General features: G+C 40.9%; 1 protein-coding gene across 6 annotated transcripts in view; it reads right to left on the bottom strand.

Annotated features, from left to right (window-relative positions):
- THRB (thyroid hormone receptor beta) overlaps positions 1-26,759 on the bottom strand; it is a 165,192-nt gene that overhangs the window by 97,303 nt on the left and 41,130 nt on the right. For 5 of the 6 annotated variants that reach the window (XM_035556357.2, XM_050708565.1, XM_050708567.1 and 2 more), the window contains one exon: positions 24,352-24,381. The gene's annotated coding sequence lies outside the window, so the exon portion shown is untranslated. Of the gene's footprint in view, positions 1-3,999; positions 4,018-24,351; positions 24,382-26,759 lie in introns of those variants that run through there. The other variant, XM_035556362.2, reaches the window with a different exon arrangement.

Here is a 26,759-nt window from a genome sequence, read left to right on the forward strand (position 1 = left end):
CACATAAAGGACCACCACTATCAAGAGAGAACGACTCCTGGATGGTCATGAATAATGAAATGCTCTTAGCAGGATTTACCCAGATTTACCCAGTTCTAACCAGCAGAGAGAGTAAGGAAAAAAAAACCCTGCACACAAACAAAATGCTAAAAACAAAACAAAAAACAACCTCAGGAACAATAGGAAGCAGTATCATCTCAATGAAAGTCATGATTAAAGCTTTTAATTCAACTATGAACCTTCCCAATTATTTCCAGCACTGAGTAACATCCTGAATTTAGCAGCACTGACCTTCACTTTTTGTTCCCTGCTGCAATGCTGTTTCCTAGCAGAGGAGCAATCTGCAAATCGGAAGTGTAATACATATGCAATGCAGACTTAAAACAAAGGACCATTGTCACATCGAGGAGCCTACCATGAATAATCTCGTCACTGCAATCATGAACGGCCTGACTCACGAAGCATCCGAAGCAACATTTTGGGCTACAATCCCTTGCTTACACACAAAGCACACCTGCTCATTTTACCCAGCAAATTGGTGCTTAATAATGCTACGTGGTTTTATAAAGAGAAACCCTGAATGCAGCACAGCCGGAACTGCAGAGTTAAGTGGAATTTAATTCTTCCATCATTATATGCTTAAATATATCATTCCCAGCTTGGTGGCCAGCACACGTGGGTCGCCTGCACCCACCGTGGCACACTGATGGCACCCAGCAGATCTCATACCCTGCGGTCCTCATGAGCACCACGGGCACAAACATCCAGTTAGAGATGCCATTCATTGAAATGGGGGAAAAGGTGGGAAAAAAGGGACTCAAACTGCACCCATCATAAACAACAACACAGCTGAGGTAAACTGCAGAACTCAGCAGCACCGTAGCCACCAGACAGTTACAGCCACTCAAACAAACAGGAGCCCAGCAAGTTATGAAGTAACTATCTCAAAAAAAAAAAAAAAAAAAAAGAAACCTAAGAGAATATAGAAATGTTTCTTAGGAAGGTAAAAGAAGATTCACTATGAACATATTCCCAAGCTGAATGCACATTTTGTCTTGAAACAGAGGGAGGGTTCTGAAAAAACATTCTGCAGATGTGAGACTGCTTTTATGAAAGTTAATTTAAAAGAGAAACACTCTGTGTCGTGTTTTTTAAATATTACCTAGACAGAAGTATGATCATTGATATATTTGCATATTTTATAGTAAAAAATAACATGCTAACAGGCTATTTGGTGTCACATTACTTTCAAATGACTAAATAAGGTTTGATTTATTACTGTAAGTCTCAGGCTGTAGGATGGTTCAACTTCACTGACTGTGCTTTAAATTAAGATCTAATAAAAGTAATGGAAAAGTCCTATTTATTTCCTAATTCAGAATAAATAAACAGTAGGACATAAGGTGTTTATTAAAATTATTTATCAATTTACCTTATTCATTATCCTAGTTAAAGAACTCATTTGTAAGTTACAAATTTTATATCTGCACTTAAAAGAAGCGTTGAAATTTTCCAGCTTGCATACTGTATCCTTCATAAAGCAGCACCTCTGCTTCAGGACCCCTGGTCACCCAGCCTGGTGTCCCGCTACTGCAGCCACCCACGTCTTGCAGCACTTCGTCTGATTTCTGACCCCACTGTTACCGCTGGGACTCTTTCTGATAACAATTGGAATTGTTATCTCCCAATTTCCATCCTTAATAAACTCCAGATCAGTTTGTAGATCCTCCTATGCCAATGTTGGACTTAGTCAGCAAAAATAAGTGTTGTTTTTTTCCCTCCTCCTCCTTCTCTTGTGCCTCACTGCAGCAGGGAAGGTGGGGAAAGACAGGAGGAGGAAGGGGAAAATAAACTTCAGTGCACAAATACATACACATTTATACATACATACATGTGTAGATTAACATGTATTTGTGTGTATACAGTGTACCTAAAAATAGGTTTACAAATATGGGGTGTATATATAATTAGAAATGAAAGCTGGAATCTTGAATCCACAGAGTCTGCTGCTTTGGCTCCAAGTTTTGCTCCTGTTTATATGAGGCCGTTTTGGAGCAATGCAGCATATATTGAAGCTCACTGGCAAAAACAAATCCAACAGCTGTGATTTGATTCAGTATGTTGGGCACATCCAAGAAAGTCTCTTTAAAATGCTCTCGGTTACACCTGGCATGCACGAAGTGCTCACCATACTGCAGAACTCAGTGCCATAGAGCAAGGGCAGAGATGCATAAAAACCATCCTATATTCATGATTGTATGTAGTGGGAGGATCACATTTAGAGTACTAAAAGGATTCTGTATGTTAACTTTAAAACGGTTTCATTTTTTTCAGAGATGGCAAGTAGATTAAAAGAGTATTCATTTCAAGGGGTGTAGCTAAGGTACTGCAACTCCACGGGTAGATATACCCCAGAGTAAGAGTGCCCTGTTGTAGTTAAAAATCAATCTGTTGCAAAAGAGGATCAAATTAAACCAAAATAAGCCACTCTTAATGCAGTACAAGACTGTCAGCATATTCCTTCAAAATTCCACAGGTATTTTGGAATGGCACAGACCAACCACAGACAAATAAAAAGAAAGAACAATTCCCAACTATATAATTTGTATCTATTTTTTCATTCCCTCCCAATAATAAAGTATTCTCCCTTTAATACCATGGAGCTCTTGCAATTCGACTTCCATTTTACAAATAACAGAGATGTTTCTGTGTAGTAATAATCCCTGTGGAAGTATTAGCAGATTATCATTCCACTTATGTGTAAATTTAAAAATGAAAATTTTGAAGAGCTGTAGCAGTTTTGGACTAACATTTCTTTATGTCATGCTACATAGAAAGAGAGATCTACAGTAGATGCATAACACCCAAACAAAAGTGCTGACAATGTCTTAAATACCAATAAACTGGAAAAAGTTCCCAAACTAAATTAAAAAAAAAAAAGATAAATATCAAATTATGATGAGATTTCTTAACCCAGGTCATCAGCTGTGTTAAGATTTGCAGAATATTACGGGTATTAAGTAGAACAGAGTTTTATTTAAGTGTAAAAGTTGGGGACTTGCCTCATATGACCTTCCTGGCCCACTGCCAAGGCTCTGCTCTTGCTGACATTTAATCTGAACATAATCCCCAAAATCTCTGTGCCATTGCTGGGCTGCATGGGAATGATTCCCTGACAACATACACGGAGTTGTACTGTAAATTTTGTTTTCAGCTCATGGCCCTTCCCTTCCAGCTACTGCAGAGTATTTTTCTGAATATAATAATGTATGTCCTTTATTTTTTATACAGTATCAAAAAGGAAAACAAACCCAATACATCTTATTTCAGTTGTTTTTCTACTGATGTCTACCATATTTTTTTAAGAGAACAAACTCCAGAAAACAAATAAAATTTGGAAGCTGATGAAAACCCTGGGCAATGAGCTGAAGTGGCTCAAGCAAGCCCATCAACTCCAAACAGGAGCAGGACCACACTGCAGCAGAGGAATGAGGGCTCCAGCTGGGGGTACTTGCACTTGACTGCAGTCTTCTGAATGAGAAACTGCCTTTACAAAAAAGCATATGCTTAAAGAGCTTTTTCTTATTTAAAGATGCCTCTGATCTCCGAAGCCAACTGCCTTTTTGTCATGAACACTGTGAAAAATCACTGTGTCCACCATTTCCACATCTGTGATTTTTGGCACTTGTGCAAGGGTAGGGATTGAAAAACTGCTGTTTGAACAACACTAATGAAACTGAGGCAACACAGTAATTTGTCCTGCAGGGAAGCGTAGAAAAGCCCCAAAATCATTGCAACAAGATGAGTATGAATCTCTCGTTGTTTTCTGTGTGCTCAGGGTTTCACTGACCATTTGTCCCCTGTATTCAGGAAGGAGCCAGGTAGGCAAAGCAGCGCTGACTTTAATCTTGTTACAGCAGGTACTGAAGGAGGAGGTCATACAGCAACACGAGCTTTGGCATGGCATGGGGAGACCTACCCATTGACCTGGATACTTACTTCAGCAGCAGTTTAAGTGTCATTATAGTTCGTGTGAGCTGGCACTGGTCTGTCTGCATGTGCTGTGGTCCAGTTTCTGCCTGCAGGAGAGACTGACTCTTACTGAGATTTCTTATTCTTGGAGTGCTCCAAAGCATTCATAAAGACTTTAAAGGGTTATTACCTCTAATGCTGATCTCTTCACATATGTAAACACCTAGCCTGTTTCAAAGCCACTCTTTTGGGTTGAGGTGCAGGGGACCTTTCAGTTCTTCTGCTAAGAAAACTAATCTCAACAGGAAAAATAGGAGCTACTCCAGTGCTCCATTTCCTACGGCTGAGCAGCTTCATCCAACCAACAGCCACTTAAGTCAATGGGAAGCTGTATTTGGTTTAGGCCACGTAAGAGAGTGAAATTGAGAAACGTGTTTTTACCGGGCCTTCAGCCAGGTACACGGCCACCACTAATGAGTGGCTGCTATAATGAGACCTTCTGAAGAGTCATACGGGAGATACGGATCAACGAAAACAATGTAAAACCTCCGTCCCCATCTCAAAAAAGGGGAGTGGAAAAAAAAGAAACTTGCTGCATCTCTGTCATGAATATGTTTAGATGTTCGGGTGCCAGCCTACTACCAAAGGAATTCACTGATAGGGAAGGGCAAGGTTTGTTTGCAACACTGTCCTCCCCCGGGAGACGCATTTCACGGCTGCCAGCCAAAACCTCCCGAAGCCCCGCGGGGCAGCAGTTGCACTGGAGCTGCCCAATCACGCCCTGCCACTGCAGCCAGATTCGCCTATTTTTGCAGCTGGCACCACCAAGGGCTACAGAAACTTGTAGTCAGCACAATCCCTTCCAGATTGACTTTTCATCTCTTCAGCTAATAAATACTGAGAGCAGAACATAAACTGGCAACAACTGCAAACATGGTTTATATATACCTGGCTCTGCACCTCTCTGGAGCTCTTCCTTTTCATTTCTGCATGACTGTTGCCATTGTGGCTTCAAAAAAGCGCTCACCAGGCCATCATTTCACCTAGCACTGACACAACAAAATCCCTTTTGCTCAGCATCTCTAATCCCCACAATAGCAGCACTGGACAGAAAGCACTATGACGAAGAAGAGCTATACTGGTTCGTCCAGTGACTCAGCAGGGGTTCTTACAGCACTGCTCCACAGGCACCAAAAACCAGCTCAGGAGCTTAAATCTTGATACTAAATACATGTTCACTGTGCAGCCAGTCCTATAATTTTCCGGACAACAGCCTACAGCTACTAGTGATGTGCACTCTAGTAGCACGCCATGTACTACTAATGAAAACACATTTTCAACACTGACTGAGGGAGACCTTGGTTTTAATAACTTCTGCGTTTCCAGCTAACAACTGAGACAACAGGAAAAAAAGAAAGAGAGCAACACAGGACTGTAACAAGTATCACATGTAAAGGTATAGCCTATACAACACTTTTTGGAAGAACATGCTCAGCCAAAGCATCTGCAGCGCTGAGGTCTTCACAAACTGGCAATCCCACAGAGACAAGTAAACACCACCTATTTTCCCATACAGCGTTCCCATCCAAACCTGAAGAATGAACCTATGGGTGTGAGGTTCAAAAAGATCCATGTGTGCAAACAAACGTATGATCTGTATGTGCAATTAACTGTGTCCCTGTGTGATAAGTAAACACATACATACCACAGCAGTAATTATTTACCTTAGTTGCTGCTGTGGGCCTGTGACAACATCAGCTTTGTGAGCCACTGCTGTATCTCTGCCTGCAAGTTAGCTGCATTATGGAAGACCATGCTCTGGAAAACTCACCCAAGCTTGACACAAAGTTTGAGCCGTGCCCCTGTGCTAACTCTTATTCAAAGAGAAAAGATGTTGGTGCTACGTAAGCGGTGCTGTAAGCCTCAGCAGATGGCCCACGGGGAGGAGGAGGCGGCGGCGGCTCGACACTGCTGCTGCTAACAGCGCTAGCAGTGCAGTTAGGAAGCAGAAGCTTGCATTGCAGCATCCTCCTCAAACGCTAAGCCTGAGAGAGACTGGTCTAGTACATAACAGGCATCAGGATCCAGATGTTCAGGGGATCCGGCCAGCTCAACGCCATACGCCTAAACTCCTTTGCCCTCCAAAACACAGTTACCTTTTCAGTAAGGCCTTCCTTAGTGTCCTTCCCCCCACTCACACCATAAGTGTCACCTGGGAACGTCCTTGTTGGCACAGGCCAAAACCTTGTCATGGGGTGTGCTAGAAATTGAACAATATGGGCAATCAAAATGTAGTACTCAAATATAAGCCCTGGGCCTGCTGATTTTTCAATGCAGACAAAGCCCTCATGAAGCGAAGTGGAAGCGGAGCCTCTCAAGCCCATTGCTGCAGTAAAACACAAACACCAGAAACAGTGCAGTGCAGCAGGGACAAAGACTGGGACTCCAAATTTTAGTTCCATAGCCACAAGAAGATCATATTAATACCAGAAGAAAGCGGGAAGCACAAATAACTTCTAAACACAAAGTCAAATGTTTCTCTGAAAATAAAGAAGCCAGAAGATGAGTGCTACAATAGATATCAGGGCGCTGGCAAAGGAGAAGTGTGAAGTGGACGCTTTCCAGCATTCAGTTTAGGAAGACAAACATTGTTTCACAAATTCACTGTAGCCCAGCTTATGTTCCAAGCTCCTTAATTCATGCCAAAGGGCTTGGACTTTCTGAACATCCTGTTCTGTTTCCTCCACCACTAGTCTGAGTCCTCTGTGCTAAATGTCTTTATTTCAGAGTCCCATTTTCTATCATTTTATTCCAGACTCCTCACTTTGTAGCCTTTGTATTTTACCTCTGGGTGAGAGTGAAGACAAGCAGATTAATGAGAAGTCTGAGCAGCACATTAAGCTATATCTATTTTAAGAGCCTTCTACAGTAAGCATCCCAAGGCACTGTATAAAAATAAAACTACACAAATCGCATTTAAAACTAACAAAATGCTTGCAGATGCTGGCATGCCTTGAAGCATAAAGATCAATGATTAAATGATTCTATGATTCCCCAAAGTCTAGGAGCCACATGAACCCAGACCATTTTACCTGTCATTACTAGGATGCATTAGCAAGCTGCTCAGATGTAAAGTTGAAGCATCTTTATGACAGCGTACTGGCAGGAAAAATGCTCCCCCCGCGACAAGGAAAGGAAAAGAGCTTTAGTCCACGAGCAGCAGCTGGCTGTTTCAGGGATTTCCTAATTGACTAAAGGCAATGCATCCTGGTCATCTCAAACACAGCTGCAGAACACACTCCTGCTCCTTCCCTTGCCTCCCTACACATGCAAGGAATCCAAGGTGCGAGTGGTCTCATGGGGTGACTACAGTAGCACAGACTCAGGCAAAGACAAGAATGTCATCTCTCATCCTAATGACTTTTAGCTCCCAGATCCCTGCTCTTGGAGCTCCACAAACGCCACAGGAAACCCAAGCAAAGACCTTGGCACCACTATGCTCCAGGGCCCCCCAAATGACCCTCTTTGGGATCACTCCAGGGTGGATCCTCACACCCAGCTACCAGGCTGAACACACTGCTGTCTGGTGAACATTGCTTCCGTGTGAAGCTGCCATGCAATTACTTCATCTCGCCCTGCTAGAGCTAGTTCTTAAACAGGTGGTCCAGTTGTATCTCCGAGGTTCAGCAGCAGATGTGTTGGCCAGCCTGTTGCCTGCAGATTATGCCAAATGCCAAATTCTTAAGAAGCTGGGATGGGCAGCTGGTGCTTTCAAGGGCTGTAAATACAATGGAGAGCTGCTAGTAGGTTTTCAAATTTCTCTTTCCAGCCTTAAATCCCGTTTTCTCTTCACTTTCTCCTCCCTTTCTCTTGCTTGTCACGAGGATGCCGTGGTGACCGCGTTCCCACCCACTTGGGAAGGTACTGAAGGATGAGTAGGGATGCACAACTACGGAACAAGGCAACCTCAGTGCAAACCGTGACGCTTAAAGCAGCTGGTCCTTGATGAGACTTACCTTTCTTCAACCTGAACAGACAGCTTAGGAGAAAAGAACCAAGTGATGCATTAGCTGTCCCTTCAGGCAAGTAATGATGGAAGGTCAGCTTGGGCCTGCAAGCCCTACCAAACAGCAGAGTGGTTAATGCTAGATTGAACCCTGCTTTAAAATTATGTATACATTATTGCACAGAAAGAAGAGGAAAAAGAAGTAACAACACAAGGGGTAAGTAGACAGCAGGTTGCAGTTGTAACAAGCTAAAGCCCACAAACCAACAAAACTTTAACCGTTTCATATTACTTCGTGTGCAGCTGAGGTGATCTCCAGAATTCATGGAATTCCAACCAAAAAATAAATAAATAACGTGCTGGCTGCCAACACAGTGAAATTTGTGAAGACTATTGACTTTAACAAGTCAACTAAAACCGTAGCTATAAACATATGTGAGGGAATAGCATCAACATAAGAAGAAACAGAGGTCTTGAACAATGCTGGAATCACATTCTGAAACCAACTCAAGAATATGTATGTGAAATCAACCAAATGGAAAAAGCTGAGATGAAATGTGCTTCGCTTTACACTGATGCTTTAGTAAAGAAGGACAGACAAGATTTCAAACTCTCACTGCTCAAGCAAGGAACACTTTCCACACTCACCATCTGGCTTTAAAATTACTTGGATTCCAGAGTGGCCTTCTAATCGCCAACAGGAAAGCTGAGAAACTATTTTAAGTAAGCATCACTAAAAATAAAATGGGAGACTCAATGAAAGGAAAAAGAAAGTGGTCAGTGATAAATACAGTATGGAGATTTCACTATTTATATTTTAAAGGCTATTTATATTTGAAAGCTTTCCCTTTGAAACACTGACAGGCAGGCTTCCACATTCATCAGTCTGGTATTCATTCAACTATACAGTATTTATGGAAACACGTAAAGGCCAACAGAAACAGAAAAGACATTCAAATTAATTTCCATCACAATTTGGGGTTATTATTATCACCTCACATGCAAGTTCAGCCACATATAAACAAAACATTTCACAACATTACACTGATGGTTGCTTTGAATGCTGTCCATGAAATTCTGCTCCAGTAACATACCACAGCATGAAAAATCTAATGCAACAGTTTGATACAGTCAGACACAACTTACATTGTCCAGAGATAAGCTCTTTCAGATAAACTTGCTGTGTGGGCTTGATTTCCCAAAATAGCTGAACACCTGATGTCATCCAGGACACTACCAGCACAGCACCTGTGACTGCAAGACCACGATGAGCCTGTACAAAACCGACTCGCTGCAGAGCAAATCTAAATGGCAGAGCTGAAGCAGAAAGGATCTGTGAGAGCAGGATACATGGTGAGAGGATGATGACATGCTGGAGGAGAACCACTGAAATATCCTGCACAGTCTGTTCCAAAGATGTTGTATTTGGCTCTTCAGAAGCTCCAATATTTGAAGACAAAGTGCAACTTCTCTTGTGTATCCCTGAAGTTCCTCAGAAAACACTGCCTGCACTTCTGGTTAAGAACAGATCCCATTTAGAAAATGCCAACAGAGGCGTATGCTTCTCTAGAAAGGTGGATGGTCTAACTTAGTTTCAGAATCAACTGACTGCTTTCTGCTCGAACAGAAAATTGTTATTCTGAAGTTTGTAAATGTGTCAGCACTGTTCAGGTTAATTAACTAGCTTTCCACTCTAGGACTTCCTTCCCTGATGTATTTATTAATTCTGGCTTAGCATGTCTCGGTTTTCACTTTTCTTGTCTATTCTGCAACAATACAGGCTCTCAGAAACGCTCTTCTTTCTGCACCTGTTCTAGTATGAAGTTTTCTTGACTTTAAACCCAGAGTTATATAAAATGCAGCACATGAAATTTCATTTTGTACATTACTCTACAATCACTATAAAACTTCCACACCTCCACTGTCTTCACCTTACCCCTGTTCCATCCAGATATATATTTATCTTCTTAGGGGGCCACATGACTTACCTACTTCAGTCTGGAGCTTCCCCTTGTTTTGATACATTTCAAGTATGTATTTTTTAAAGTATTTTCTCCACTTTTAAATGTCAAGGCTATTTAGTCCAGCCAACTTAACTACCTACAAATCTCACTAACTTGTTTCCTTAATTTCACGACTTGCTCTTCTGTAAGAAAGAGCCTTATTTATGGACCTACTTTTGCTTATGATTGTATTTATGTATATGAAAACAAATTCATGCTTCAGCCAAGCTTATATTCTCTAACTAGCTCTTCTATAATATCCTCATGCTAAATTAAAAGGAAATCTGAGAGAGCATTTCCACATCTCAGTTCAATAACCTTTTTAGTAAATCCTATTTACTGACTGTCACAACTTGCACCCACAACAGTCAGTGTCCTAAGTTTCCAAAAATTGCATCTACTGAAGGAAGCCATTTACTTCTGTATTTCTGCAAGCAAAATAAACATGCCCAAGACTGCTGAGGCCAGCTGGCACAGAAAGGTGCCATGCTATTAAATTCTCTCACCCTTCAGAGCAGGGCAGTTGCTTCCAAACTGCCTATCCAGAATAATCCCAAGATAACTTTCAAACTTTACTGGGAATAGTTCAGGTGAGTTCCTGCAGATATAAGCCAATACTATGCCAGGAACAGGTAACAGTGGGTACAATCAATTTTCAGGTCCTGGGAATGCTTCCTAGCACTACTTAATTGACCAGTACAGACATGGCTGTTGTGTGATATTAATATGATGTATGATAAATGTAGATATTAAGAGGTTATGACCCTAAGTTCTTCACAGTTGTTTGTAGATCTTCATTTGCTTGTCATTCTCTCACTTTTCTTCTTAGGGATCAAAATAATTGTACTGATAACACAACAGTCACAGCTTTTAGGAGAGCTTTTCTCTGGCTTGGCACATTAATCTTTGTTCTGTTCCAACAGGGATGCTGAGATCTTTGTCTCAAGATTCTTCTTCAGGACCTTTTTGGCTTTATGTCAATACGGTATTTCTTTGTCCTAGAAAAGAAAACATTGCTCTTTCCTCTAGCTATGTTCTGCTGACAGATCTTTCTCTCCACCTAAAGAAACGGAGGGTTCAGACACAAACATCTGTCTATTCCTCGTACTGTTAGGGATTCCAGATCTGTTGTTTTCTTTTGTTTGTTTTCTGTTGTTTTTGTTTTTGTTTTGTTTGTTTTGTTTTGTTTTTTATTTTTTCCCCAGCTGCAGCCCAATCATCTTTTAACTATTCTCTCCCCCTAGCTCCTTAATAGCATACTTGTACCTCCTCAGCCTCAAGTCTCTAGTTATCTCCATCTTGCCATCCTTTTTTTCTGGTGCCACTCTTCTGCTTTGCTGTCATCTGTTTCAGCCTTTTTCTCACAAGTTCTCCATCATAACAAGTCTGTCTTTCACACGATTTCCACACCGCCAATTAGTGTTTGTCTTTACACTGTGGTTATAGCCACATGCATCCACAGTCGTCTTCCTGAAGGACCCCCTCCTTCCAACTGCTATTTTTAAATACAGCTGTGCATTCAGACTACCTCGACTGCTTCTCCTCTTTTCTCATGCCTTCAGCTCCCTGTTTCTAGCTGCATCTAGACTACGTGGATATCCTCTCCCCTGAGTTCTGTCAGGTGACATTTCTATGTAAAAATAGATCTTATCAGGTACCACCGAAGAAAGAAAATCTCCTTCTGTTCCTGCATCCAGTCTCAGTGTCTTCTCTGCTATGCTTCATTCGCTGCTGCACCATTGCACATCCTTCCTTGTCTCTGCCTTCAAGGAAAAAGAAAGCCCAGACAAAACCCATACAAACTCTAAATTTTCATTAAGCACTGGCTGCTTCCTCTGGCTACTGACTTTCTAAACTTTTGGCCACCTCTGAAAGGCAGTCATCTGCCCAGCCTAAACTAAGCTCACTTAGGTGAAAGGTTTTGGTTGTGACCAAAGGCAGAAAATATCTTTCATATCGTTTAGCTACAAGAAGTTTAATCCGCCAACAACTGCAAATAGTTCCCAAAAATTGCAAGAAAAATGATGTATATACAAGTGAAAGGAAAATAATACAGTGTAATCACCATGTAGGGAAGGAGTTCTTGAATGTGTAGCTTTGCTACAACTTAAGGAAAAATGGATCCCTCCTCAATGGAAGAAATGAAAGAAGCAGTAGTAGGAATTTCATGTCAGAGGTTAACAAAGTTTGAGTAATTTTCATTTTCTGCTAAGAGGACAGGTCATAAGAGTTACTTCCTCATGCCTGTACAATAAAACAGAAGTTAACATGAACCTCTGATACAGACCATACTCACTGGGATCTTCTGCAAAACTGGAAATGATTGCAAAAGCATGTGGCTAAAAACAAAATGTACTTTAAGAACTTAACAAGGATATCTTTTGCATATCAAAGTATTGACTACAATCCTTGATAAAGGATTGATAAAGGATCATTCCTGTCAAAGTGTGAAACCATATTACAGAGTGGATCATATAATCTAAACCGTCCTGTATTGGTCTTTTCCCTTGAAACAATACAGATTTTTTAGAACTAATAAGATTTTCAAAGGACATGTGGATGTGAAAGAACAAACTACAAAGCAGTGTCATCTCTTGAGAACCTTATGACTATATAATAAAAACAGACACAACTCTGGTTTGAAAATTGAGAGTTTACCAGCTTCATTTTCATCCACATGTGCACAAAAAGACAAAGAATGAAATGCAGGAAAGCCTCGTGCCCATAGCACTTTGGTTCATCTCCAGACCTTAAAATCCAGCAATGCTGCTAAATAAATACGACACACTGAGACACAAACAGAAAGAGTGTGCTGATTGCTTTTATGTAAACAAGCATCTAGGCATCAAATTTAATTGTCAGTAACTGGGAGGATTTTAAAAGACACAAATGGACAAGTTCAAAAGATTTTTGAGGCTGGCCTAACCCATCTAATTGTTCCTGTAAATCTACAGCTCCTGGAAGTTATGAAATCTCCTTCACTGTTGTTACACATTTTGGAACATGTATCCACTATAAACACCATACTAATTATAATTAATTACATTAATTTTCTCTCACAGTTTTTGCAACTACTTTCCTAAAACGAAGCAGGCGAAGAATACACCCACACACACACCTCTGCAAGGCCAGCACAGCACAGTGTTATACTCTGGCCTACTGGCCTCAGCAGACCTCTGCCTGAAGCTGATTTAGGCCATCAATGAAAATGAGGTTGAAGAGCTTTTTTTTTTTTTCTTCTCCCTTTGAATCATCATAAAACCACCAGGAAAGCTGAAACTGCTAGACATTTCTTGCCCGGAAATATCCTGAGACTTGAGCAATGTATTAGCAGTCAGGCTGGAGGTACAGCCAGTCTTACACTTCCCCCGACTGCTCTGGCCTTGCCTCAACAGCTGGAGAAAACCTATTAACACCTTTCCAGCACATCAGATTTATCAGTGACCTCTACTACAAAGTACAATGTGGAGACTGATCCATAGATCTTAGAAATAAATAAATAAATAAAAGGAATCTTTTATATCTTTTAGTTGGCTTTAAATTACAGTCATTCTTTCCTGTAATGATGCAGACCAAGGTACAGTCCCTGCGTCTGCCCAATGCTACAATTAATATTTTTTGGAAAGAGATATTTCTAAATATATTTCTAAAAAGGAATGTATATCAGAGTGAAAGCCTAAATCATCAATTCCAAATTGATATCAAATTTGTGGAGATGAATCAAAGTGTAAGCCTGTCCCAATTCCCTCTAAAACTTCAGAAACCTTTCTCTGAGTTCCCAGTATGTCTTTGGCTCTCTTGACCAATGCTTTGCCAGAGGTGCTATTTAATTGTTTATGTCTCATCTAACCTTAGGTGGAAGTTGAAATCCAATAAATAAATATGCAAATATCTGCAGGTGATTTGTACTTGCAAAATATAATCCAAATGTTTATTGCCGTCCTATTTAAGAAGTTCCCAGCAGACATTTTTCTAGCTACAGACTAAATGCCAATAGGATCTGATTTCCTAAGAACCAATAGTGAACGACAGATAAACTTGTGTAAAGAAGTTCCTGAACAAGATTCCAAAGATAAATCCTTTTGTCATGAAAAATATTATAAAGAATTATACTTAACAGGGAAATCTGAATGGCTATATGAGTACTCAGCTACCTGCCACACATTTACATCAAGGAAAAGCATTTTTCCCACCAGTGGAAGAATTTAACTGTGTGGAATACGTGAAAAAGAAAAAAAATCCATTGTGAAAGGGCTCTTTCACCATTCCAGTCAAAGTGTATGTTTCAAAATACGTCAGCTGGACAAACAGAAAACACAAAAACAAAAGATGATTAAAAGTAGTGTATCTTCACCTAGCAATTGGTAACTATGTGTTCCAGCAAGAGAAAACACTGGGAAAGCTACCGGAGGAGTTTTCCTTTGGCTCAGGGAACAGATGAGCAAGAGTTCTCCTAAGGCACTGCTTACAAAGCCAAAAGCTGTTAAATTCAGTGGCGGCTGAAGCAAGTTACAACACAGTCTGCTCCAGCCTATGTGGACAGAGCCAAGCTGCAGTATAATAACATTTAGGGAAAAGAGAGAGGGAGGGAGGGAGAAAACATACCTTATGATTTTATCCAAAGTCTGAACTAGATTCGTGGAGCTGTCTCAACCAAGTGAGAAGACAGAGGTGAAGCAGGCTTTCTGCTCAGACCCTGCTCGCCTCTAACACTGCAGATTTCAGAGTTACATTTTCTAGTATTTATTCAATTGAGTTTTCAATTCCAAAAGAATAGGGACACTTTCTTTGGAAAACTATGCCACTTACTGTCCCTAGGGAAAGCTTTTCCAGTCCAATGAAACTCCTCTCTCCTGACATGCATTCTTTCTCAGTTAATCTAATTTTTCCTATATGACAGTTTACCATCCCAAGCAGCTCTAACTGGCGCTTTTTGATTAAACCACTCCTACAGCACTGCTTTCTCCATGCCATTCTCCTACAGGAAATCTCTCTCACAATCTGTCCTTGCACATTTCTTCATGTCCATGGTTCATTTTCCTTTCTCTTCTCAGAATTTCAGTTCAAACACATAAATGATGCATAAAAACTAGGAGGAAGTTTAAAAAGCCCTTGAAGTGAAAAACCTGCTGGAATTGAGAACAGCAGCGAAGGACTGTTTTCTGGTCAGCTGTGCAGTTCTATCTCATTACGTAAGCATGAGTGTAAAATAACTCCTATTTGTGTAATTTCCACTTAATTAAAGAATTAGCCTGAGCAAACTCTACTGGCACTCTAAGGAAGACAGAAAGAGTTAAGAGGATCTCAAAGGCTTTGACACAATGAGTAAGATGCTATGTCAGCCAGAACCAAGTTTTAGGATTCCGTAAGAACAACAAATCAGCACAAGTTCTGTTTTAATTTTATTTCAAGGAAGCAGGGAATAATAACATTCAAACAGAACTATGAATGTTAACACATTTTACATCAGGCTCTTGTTTAACTTTCACATCCTCCTATATGTGAAAGCTCTACCTTTCAACAACTTTCAGAAATGCAGAATATAGAGTATAAGCATGCAGAATGGGAACCACCACGGTCAGCCTGCCGTTTTCCAGCTGAGGAGAGGTTGTTGAGAGAAGTTAGCATTCCCTGCCATTTTCACTTACCTTCTTCTGCCAGCTAAGCTGGAGCTCTTCCCATAAATCCCAGTAACTTCCCATCAGTTAATTTTACAATTTTGCCAGAAAAATACGACTTCCCATATCTCAAGAAATTATGTGGTAAAGAACATCTGCGTTGTGGCTACTTATTAGGAAATCTTGATGGGCTAGTAGTGTCACTTTGTGTTAAAGTGGCTCTACAATTAATTTTTTATTACCCTGCATGCATTTGCAATTTACAAACCCACTCTGGAACTGTCAGAAATAAGGCACGCAGCATCAGCCCCAGTGAGGGGTGAGACTAACAGTGTGTATGGTTACTGTGTTAATATAAAGGAAGCCAGAAATGTTAAACTTGTCACAACTGCTCAATAGGATTTTCTCTCAGTACTACACATCTACTATAACTAAAGGCCTAAGAAATGTTTTAACCTGACCTCCTAGCCAGCAAAAATTCGGTACTTCTTTTCTGTGGTGACAGTCGGATGTGGCAGAGAACATCCTCCTTGGTTTCTGGGTGACCTCCATGGACACGTGCTAACTTTCTACAATGTACACATGCACTTCAAGTGCAAGTTCAGAGTGTACAATTTCCCTCCCTGAAATTTTATTATTTTACTCTTCCTTCTGCTTTTTGTTTTTTTTTTCCTGTGCTTATGAAATCAAAGAAGGGATGATTGGTTTCTAAATTAATTTACTAAAGGGCAGTGAAAGATGCTGATGGCCAGAAGGATGGGAATAAGCTTCTAACAGATCAGAAGGGAGGGAGAGCATTAATGGACAGATGTGTCTGGAAAGTTTCCTTAAATGCAAACATGACAACTGCCTCAAGCCTGATTCATTACAAATACAGGCCTCCCCGTCACGTTACAGGGGAAGAGCTTGTACTGTTTCTTGAGTATACTGCAGCCTACCTTTCCACAGATGAAGGGAAAATTGCAGAAGGAGCCTGTCAGCAGCTTATGTTTATAGGAAAAATACAGCGGACTCTGTTCAGTCCTTGCTCCCTCTGAAAACAAAATAATTCCCAGTAAAAAAAAGACAAAAACAAAAAACAGGAGGAACAAGAAATTTACATCCTCGTCTCCCATTCTCCTGTCTGAAGAAGATGTGGGGAGCTGAAGCTTTTGTAGGAAGCCATCTCCAAAGCCTGCACCAGCACCCAGAGCTCTTTGGGGAACAGCTCGGACCAGAAGCACAACACCCTGTGCACAACATCCTGCGAGTGGGGCCTCTAAATAAAGAGCCCAGGATACCACAAGAGATTCACTGTGCACCGTTCACGTCAGGCGTGGGGTTGGCATGGGGAGGCTGCTTTGTAACTGGCAAGAACAGCATTTGAGACTGTACTTATGTTTGGGATTTTTGCAGTGATTTTTTGCATTTTGTGATTTTTTTTTTGCATATGTTTGGGATTTTTGCATTTTAACTGACCTAGTTCATCACACTACCCGAATCAATCAAACAGGCATGCTTGCTTGCAATTTGGTTTTCATTATCTTTTAGGGTTCGTCCGCCCCCACCACCACTTTTTTTTTTTGGAGGGGGGAGTACTTTTTAACTTCAAGATAAATTGTTCTTTGTCAGTAACAAAATTAGCCATCCATCTTGGCTGGCTGCACCTCCAGTTCACTTTCAGAAACCCTAGGATAGGTATGCATTTTACTTCAAACTTCCTGCTAGACTGCATTTGCACTTACTTGAGTAAAAAGTTAGAACTTCCACATCTCTCACTGCCTGAGGGAACCAAAAATATTAGCTCTGATTAAATATTTATTTTGCAGAAACATGAACTATATCATGCTACAGAAAATTATTTTGAACGATACCTCTTCAGCAAGGCTGTGACTTACGGCTTTTCCTCTTACTGAGTTATACATTCAGTCAAACTACAGCTGGGCCAAGAAAACTCTGTTTTGTTTTGGCAAGGCATCAGACGGTATCTTCTGGTTTGCCAACACAGGCAGAATCTTGTCTAACTGTGGGATGCTCTTGGATTTACTACCTATTACCGAAACTATTAAGAAGCACTGAGAGGTTCCGGCCCCTTTTACGTATTCTTAGTCGAATCTCATTAGTTTGCAGGCTCTCAATTTGCACCCAAAAATACAGCAGTCTTTTCTCACCTCTCAGGGAAAATTTAATAGCAGAGTGTTAAGTCTCATGTTACTAGGGCTTCATTACTTTTACAAGATATGCTAAATAATTAAAATGCACTTGTCAAATAAGTGATTAGAGAACACGTTGTGCTGCAGCGTATGTTTTTACTGTCTGTTTACCTCGACTGACAAAATTAAATAATTCACATTAAGTCTCCCACACAACAGTGCGAACAACTGAGACCCTAAAGTTGCAGAGGGGGAGGGCTGGAGGACTCAAAGGGACACGTGTATATAGGATGTAATTAAAGGAAGAGTGCTGGATTAAAGCCACAGAGGAGGAAATTGAAACTACAGAACCAAAGCTTGCTCCATAGAATGAGAATGACCTAAAAGCCGATCTAGCCAACACCATTTAGATCTGCAGGAGCTTCTAAGCAGGCCTTCTATGGAGTCTCAGACCCTAAAAGTGGCAGAAATGCAGAGAGTGGGTACATACTGCTTAGAGAGAACAGGACTAATGATTTTCAGCCCAGCATTGATTTTCTCAACCTTTACATTACCTTCTAAATCATCTGGCTGTAACAAGCTGCACATTTGAATTGGCATTTCAGAGAACAGGCCACATTCTCACACACTTTTACAGTAATACATATTTTTCATCAGAAGGCTTTGACTAGTGCTAGTACTAGCATACAATAGTCTGAAATACCCTGTAATAACCAGGATCCCTCTTGAATAAAAGAAGGGGGCTACTACTGTGTAAAATGACAAAGGGAGAAGAATTACATGAGCAGCCCACCCTTCCAGCAGGTCCAGGAGAGAAGACTATTTCCATAGTGCCAAAAGACAAACCAGATTTCTGACGCGGTGCCTGCTGTCCTACCTGCCCCTCTTCTCCACGACACTGGCAGGTTTTAGGAGCCCACTGCAGTCAGTGGGATGACCCGCACGGCCAAATGAAGCAGACGTATCCAAAACAACAGCGGGCTGCCTCTCCTGCTGATGGGAGTTTATCTGTTTGGCCAGCCCATCAGTTTTTCAGAAGCAATCTTCTAAAGGCTGCCACGATGGGAGCCAGGGCCATCCTCCCAGGGCTGTACCAAACTGCAGGACCCAGTGCCCTGGGATTTTAACATCATCGTGGTGTTCAGGTTAGACTCAGTCAATGAGCACACAGGCACAATCTGCTGTTTTTCAAACGCACTCGTCACCAAAAGCCACGTTTCCATTAAGCAGGAGGGAACGTTCCCGACGCTCTCGTTCCCTCACGGCATCCGAATTTCCCTGAATCGACACTTTTTGCGGCGTTACGCAACAGCGAGCAGAGCACGCTTAACTCTGATCTGAGCAGACACTGCCAACACAGTGTAAGCACGAGGGCACTTCTTCACACTGAACTGTGCTCTAACACAGCATGGGGATTAAAAATAAAAGGGGTACGTTTATTTCCTGGAAGGGAACAGGCAGCTCCCCAGACAGAATCGTAGCTTCTTGTACAGGGGTTATTAAGTAAACAAAGTACAGGACACAAGATTCTATAGCTTTGAAATGCAGTAAAACTGAGCTTCTAATGGAAGCACCATTCTTCAAAATAAATACAAAAATCTGGGCTAGCATTACACTGGAAATGAGCCAAAGGAACTCCCCAGACCCCAGTACAGCTCCTCATTTTGTCATCTGAGTGCTTTCACAGTATTGCCTGAACCAAAAGAAATGACATGGAAGCTCTCAATGATACCCAAAATTAATTTTGCAGCTTCATGTATCACTGTCCAGTAGAGGAATTTATTCTGTGTTATGGAAGACTGTTTTCTTTTATATTAAATAACTTAGCCATGAGCTTTCACACAGAAGAAAACAGCAGTGATTTGATGGCTCAAATACATTTATTAACAGAGACAGCAATTTTCTTCCCATGGCACAACCTCCTCCCCTCCTTTTCGTAACTGAGGCAGCCAGTAAGAGTGACTCTGTGGTAGCAAAAACACATGAATAAAGACATCCTGAAGTTTGTTTTGAAATGCTCTCCGCAGCCAGTATTATGGCTATCGGGAATTTGTGAAAACCATAGATGTGTATATTTTCAAGACAGACTGTGCATAAAAAAACATCATACTAAAAAATCACAACGGTTACTTCACAGCAAACAGCCAAACATGATTGAGTCCTGACTAACCAAAGCTTTCTCTCCTTTCTACCTCACCACAGCTGCGAATCCCATTCCTATCAGCAAGGGTAATTCACCTTTTCATCCTTTTCCAGCCTCTCATCCATACCTAACCTTTCCCTTTTCCTTGAAGGTCTGTGAAAGCAAGTGTAGCCTCCATGTGCAGAGACACAGACTTACTCATCTCATCCATTTCGCTTTGGATTATCAAGTGCAATGGCATTTCTCTTCTCTGTTTTTGCTCTTCTTTTGTTTTGGTCTAGTAATTTTTATAATTCTAGTTTAAACTGCAGGTGCCAAAGTCAACCTCTATCAAACAGGGACAGCAGAAGTCGCAGGAAGATGATGCTTCAGGTCTTTGTACTCATCACCCCAGCGCAGTCCTAATTCAGGTGCACCACCTGTGTGCCTGTGGCACCTGTGTGCCAGCACTGCACCAGACTGCCCCGTCTGCCATCATAGTTAATAGGGGATGCCATTGCTCTGCCTGTCCTGCAGCCACGTGTAAAACACATGAGAGGGTTATGGGGTTATTCCGGGAAGGGAGAGAGCAGGGATGGTCAGAGGACAGGAACAAGTCAGGTACAGGCTGCCCACCACCTGCTGGCATCACGTGCACTGGGACTCAAAATCTTCTGCTATGCCTGGGCTCTCCATCGAATTACCCTGGAGAGCTCTAGCTTCTGAAGGTTTAACAGAACAGCTTTTTTTTGCAGGTTTTTAAACAGTCAGAATGACATGAAAATGCTCCTGAACTATTTTTTACACACACATATGGCAAACATAACTTTCAGTTATTACTTCTGTCCTATTACTGAGGAGTTACATCTACAATCTGTAATAGATGCTGTGCTATATAGGTGCAGTAGGATGACATCATTTTGATCCCAACTTGATGGATTTTTCCACTTGCAGTATCTTGCACAGTAATTCCCAATTAATTTTGGATGTTAAAATTAATGATTTAACCAAAGTAACAAAAAGGACTCAGAGCTATCCTTGCTCACAGTATTTTTGCTCACAGAACACAGTATTTCTTCTAGTAAAGAATTACTTTTTGATCAACTGTTTTTAAGTATTTTCTCTGAAAAGGATCTGCTGCCTCTTATCCAGTAAAACAAGGATGCACTTCCCTGTAGCAGATGAGAACTGGAAGACAAGCGTCTTCCACACTCTACCAGTATTCCATGCAGGTTCCAGAGCAAACACACAGGTTATTTCTTTTTCAGTTTGGGGGGAGAGCAAATTACTTTGTATTAGGAATTCTGTATAATCTACTAGAAATTTACCCTGCCCTTGCTACTCATATGGATATTAAGATTTCAGATACAGCACTTCACTACAGAAAGCCCTACCTTAAAGATGGCATTATGCTCACAGTATAACTGAAAAAAATTCTGAATTTATTCAAGATGTTAGTTTATATCACAGAAGGGATTCATTAAACATCATATATAAATTATTACTTTTCAGTGATCTTAATACAAATGCAAACTACTAAGGAAGCCAGTGGAATATTAGAAGATTTATCAAAAAAAAAAAAAAGTGCCTTTGGACTATGCATCTACTCAAACCATAGCAGAAACTGGTTCATTGCTATCATGCATCAATGCAGCATGAGCATGCAAAACCTGCCAACTCAGCAGCACTGTACCCACCACGGAGCTTCTTCATGGATCTGCTCAAAGACTTTTCAACCTTTCAATGGATCACGGTAAGTCACCACTGAAACAAGAGTGAGCTGCTTCAGCGGTGATTTTGGAAATTCTGTGGCTGCCTGTACCACATAAGAGCCTTTGTTCATGGATATGTGGATTTAGAAGGCCTGAAGGAACTATTATGGTAATCTGGTCTGACTTCCTGCCTGGCACAGGCCATAATACCTCACGCAGCAATTTCTTTACAAAGCACAAGAACTTGTAACTCTACTAGAAGATATTTCAGAAAGAGATCTAATCTTGATTTAATTACTCTAAGTGATCTACCACATTCCTTTCTAAGCATTTCCAATGGTTAATTACACCTACGGTATCTTATTTCCAATGTGAACTCGCTTATCTTGCTGTGTTTTTGTCTGTTGGAGCCCTATCCTATCTCCCTACACAGATATTTTTAGATATTAACCACATCACACCCCGAAATTCTCTGACTTGAGATAAATAGTTTGCCTGCCTGGCACATCAAAACAGAGATTCCTGAATCCAACGCACACAGCTGCTGGGGGTTATCTTTCCTGGTGGTATTACAGATAGCTTTTGACTATATAGACTAAAAGAGAAAAGTCAATTCAAGTACAAGAAGAAGGCACTGAAGATCTTTAATAAGTTTTCCCAGCTTTCGTAGCAGTAATGCGTTTGTAAGACCTCAAAATTTGAGAGAAATAGCACTGCGATCTGGAGGGTTTCCCTTCTAACTTAATTGATTAATTCAAGCTCCAACCAGATCATTAGTTCCTAAATACTGCAGTTAACTCATAAAGAAATCAATGGCCTATGGCAGGTGGTTTTCTACTACATCAAAATCACTTATAAATCCTGTTTACAGAATGAGCCAGTACTTCTGCAGGCTCTGCCAAGGCAGGAATCCCGGAGTGTACAATATGTACCCTAAACTACTTCCAGTTGTGACTCCGGGAAACAAAATGAGTAAATTTCCACTACTGCTGTCATGCTGTATTACTTACACATATTACTTAGACGTTTATATTACTGTAGCATACAGGAGCTCCGCATAAGGCTCTCTTGTGCTAGGTGATCAACTAACAACAGAGAGAGCTTAAGTCGTTTTTGCAACATTTGGCCAGTTCTTGTATGACTGAATCCTGGTGAGGAGACAGGAGGACTTGTGTCCTCTCTGGATCGTGGACGCTGATGAGATCAGTGTACAAAGACTGCTCAGAACGAGAATTTCCTCTGGCATCTACTAAATCCCTGCACTACCCATGTGATTCTCAACACATTAAAGTTCCTTAACTGACTGTATGACAGAAGGGCTTTCAGTCCTTTGCACGGACCTGGTGCAGAACAGCAGCATCTTGCTGTCTCTCAGATACATTATGTATGCACACACCTTTGTAACTGCAAATACGTGCACATGCACATGCACTCCGTGTACCAATACACAGCAAGAATATCCAAAGCTAGGTTGTCTGCTATTTACAACATCACCTTAAAACCTTCCGCAACAAAAAATGTGATATGACACCTCATTGCTTTTTCACAACGCTTCTGTTTTTTTCCACTAATATTTCACATTTCTACTCACTTGTGGCTTCAGACAGTTTACATTTTGCATAGCTTAACTGTTTTTCCTTAGCCTCCCTCTTCCCTATTCCAAAGATGTCCCTTGGAAATATGGAACACAGTTCACGCAGATGTATCAAGTTTTATTGGTTTAAGATGTCAGCAGGTCTAAAACCCCTTCCTTTTAATCACACTTCTGTTTGGAAGATGTTTGACTTGAAATAGGTGCACAGAGTCCACATAACCCCAAAAGCTTTTACTTTAACAACCAATAAAAAACAATTCAGGCAAACATGGGTAAAAAGGAAAACAATTACTAATAACACTTCCCTTCCTCAGTATCCCATGAATGGCTACAAAAACTGAGGAAATTACCTGAAAACCAGTGACTGAAAAGTAACTGCATATTTCTGTTATGCTCTGGACAGGTTCCTACTGCAGCTGCCTGGCTGAACAACTTGCTGTCACACACCTGATTATAAATTATTTGACATTGCTGCTTCACAGTCTAAGCATACAGCTTTCTAGATAATGCAGCACATGAAAGTCAGCATCCTCACTAGTGATGAAAGAAATAAAAAGATTAAAACCCCATTTTTTAAACGCCCCTTCTAGTTGGTAACAAACAAAAAGAGCACTTTCTGTCTCTTGCTTAGCAGTAGGTACATACAGCATCAACTTCCAGAATGCAGCTTGAATCATGTCATGTGGAAGAGGAGAAAATATTTACTCCTAGACGAATTTGCTCCTTCTCTGAAGATCCATTTAATTACCTGTGTAATTCATAAACTCTGACCACCATATCTCATAAACCAAAAATCTGTTACAAGTTACTCATCAGCATATATTCTAATGTTTCATTTTCAAACTGCAAGAAAGTTCTCTTTACAAACAAACATTTTAATTTCCTGAATAGTGAAATTTATAAAGTCTGAAGAAAAATAATTACCTGTAAATTTTCCACAGGCAAAAAGAAGTTTCCAAATCTATGCAGGTATCTTATTGTGATTAAAAGATTAAATACTGGCTCAGTAACCATAAAAAATCGACAAATGTCACTTGACTCGTTCTGCAATATTACTTTCTTTTTTAATTTGTGTTTTGTCATACTGACCCACACTGTATCTAGGATCCACTCTGAAATGCTTAGCATGTTTGATAAAAATTAAGTGCAATTGACTTGAATATTTTACTGAAGTGGAATAAGAAATTCTTACCTTATTAGAGCTTCATTTTCTGTTCTTTCACTGAAAAAGAGTACAGAAATGTGTATTAAAGATCCGTTTGGTAAAAAGTACTTTTCTTTATTTCAGTTTCACTTCAATCAACACAAAGCTACGGGTGTCTTTTTATATAATGGAAATGAATTTCCGTTTTTTTTGATAGTTAATCATTCTCAGCAATTTGGAAGGTATTTATTTACTTATTTATTATCTTAGCTAGCCACTGTTCCTGACGAAACCTTTCAAATACTCTGGAAATAACAATACAAACAACCAATTTAGTTAATTCACCACCTGAACTACAGGCTGGTTAGGTATGCTTTGTAGGCTGTTCAGTATTTGTATTGCTATTACTTTTATTTAACACTGGATATTTTTTTCTTTTAAGATGGATTTGCATTTCAATATGCCCATTCAAAGCTGGAAGTTTTGTTGTTTGTTTGTTTTTAAATAAGGTAGGTTCTGCTCCATCCCAAAACAGGTAAAGTCAGCGCCAGTTGTGGAAGAATAAAAACATCACACCATTTTATTAAACATCTGCTTCAGCTAATCCATTCTAAAAGACACATTTGCTAACAGTTTACCAATGTACATCATGAAACCTCAAAAATAAGTAAGCTGTAACACTCTTCTGAAAAAGTTCGAGCACGACTCAGAATAACTGATGGATTTTGAGGCCTGCAAAAATAATAACGTAAGTAACCCTTAATTTCTTTGTGACTTGTTCAGTCCTTCACAACCAGTGAGGGCTACTTACAAGTATGGAAGCATTATTACTGGGAACTAGATTCTGGTAACTCTGAAGTAAATGGGAATTTTGGCCACTAATATATACAAGGACAGAATTACACTTCATTTGATTTCATTTTCTAAATTAGTACAATACACAGCATAAAGTAGAAAACAAAAAGGCAAGTCTAATAAAATGACAACTATTACTGGTAGTTGTTGAAAAGCAGAGAAAATCACAGTGAGTCGCAGGCAAAGTGTCTCATCCTCTAGCACTCCGTATACACATCACTGGCCATCATTCAATGCATTTAGGGTTTTACACAGGGAGGGAAAACAAGAAGAGAACTTGTTTGTCTTTGTCAAGGATGAATTCAAAGCTTGGCCTCAAAGCATGGGATCAGTGCCATGGCTGAAGATACGAATTCTCAGATCTACAATAAAAATACTATTCTGCAGGGGACAGAGGAGTTAATAACACAGTCCTCTTAAGAATGGCTGTGAATCTGTTGATCTACGGCAAGAAAAGCTTAAGTGAATAATAGAATCACCTCTTTCCTTAATTTAGAGCACATTCACCGAGTATTTTATAAGAGACCTAACATGGACCTGTGTCAGAAAAAGAATGAGTAAACATGAAAAGAGACATTCATGAAGTACAGAAATTCATTAGATTAAACATCCATTTTGTGAAACGGCACAAGATCTCATTTTTACAGAATCACAGAATCGTCTAGGTTGGAAGAGACCTCCAAGATCATCTAGTCCAACCTCTGTCCTAACACTAACAAGACCTCCACTAAGCCATACCACTAAGGGCTACATCTAAACGTCTTTTAAAGACCTCCAGGGATGGCGACTCAACCACTTCCCTGAGCAGCCCATTCCAATGCCTAACAACCCTTTCAGTAAAGAAGTTCTTCCTAATATCCAACCTAAACCTCCCCTGGCACGACTTTAGCCCATTCCCCCTCATCCTGTCACCAGGCACGTGGGAGAATAGACCAACCCCCACCTCTCTATAGCCTCCTTTAAGGTACCTATAGAGAGCGATGAGGTCTCCCCTGAGCCTCCTCTTCTCCAGGCTAAACAGCCCCAGCTCCCTCAGCCGCTCCTCCTAAGACTTGTTCTCCAGACCCCACACCAGCCTCGTTGCACTTCTCTGGACTCTCTCGAGCACCTCCATGTCCTTCTTGTAGCGAGGGGCCCAAAACTGAACACAGTACTCGAGGTGCGGCCTCACCAGAGCCGAGTACAGGGGGACACGCACTTCCCTAGACCTGCTGGCCACACTGCTTCTTATACAAGCCAGGATGCTGTTGGCCTTCTTGGCCACCTGAGCACACTGCTGGCTCATATTCAGCCGACTATCAACCAGTATTCCCAGGTCCTTCTCGGCCAGGCAGCTTTCCAACCACTCATCTCCCAGCCTGTAGCGCTGCTTGGGGTTGTTGCGCCCCAGATGCAGGACCCGGCACTTGGCCTTGTTGAACTTCATACAGTTGACCTCAGCCCATCGGTCCAGCCTATCCAGATCCTCCTGCAGAGCCTTCCTACCCTCGAGCAGATCGATACACGTACCTAACTTGGTGTCATCTGCAAACTTACTGAGGGTGCACTCGATCCCCTCATCCAGGTCATCGATAAAGATATTAAAGAGGGCTGGCCCCAGC

This window comes from Cygnus atratus, chromosome 2, assembly GCF_013377495.2.
Source record: "Cygnus atratus isolate AKBS03 ecotype Queensland, Australia chromosome 2, CAtr_DNAZoo_HiC_assembly, whole genome shotgun sequence".
Taxonomy (NCBI): domain Eukaryota; kingdom Metazoa; phylum Chordata; class Aves; order Anseriformes; family Anatidae; genus Cygnus; species Cygnus atratus.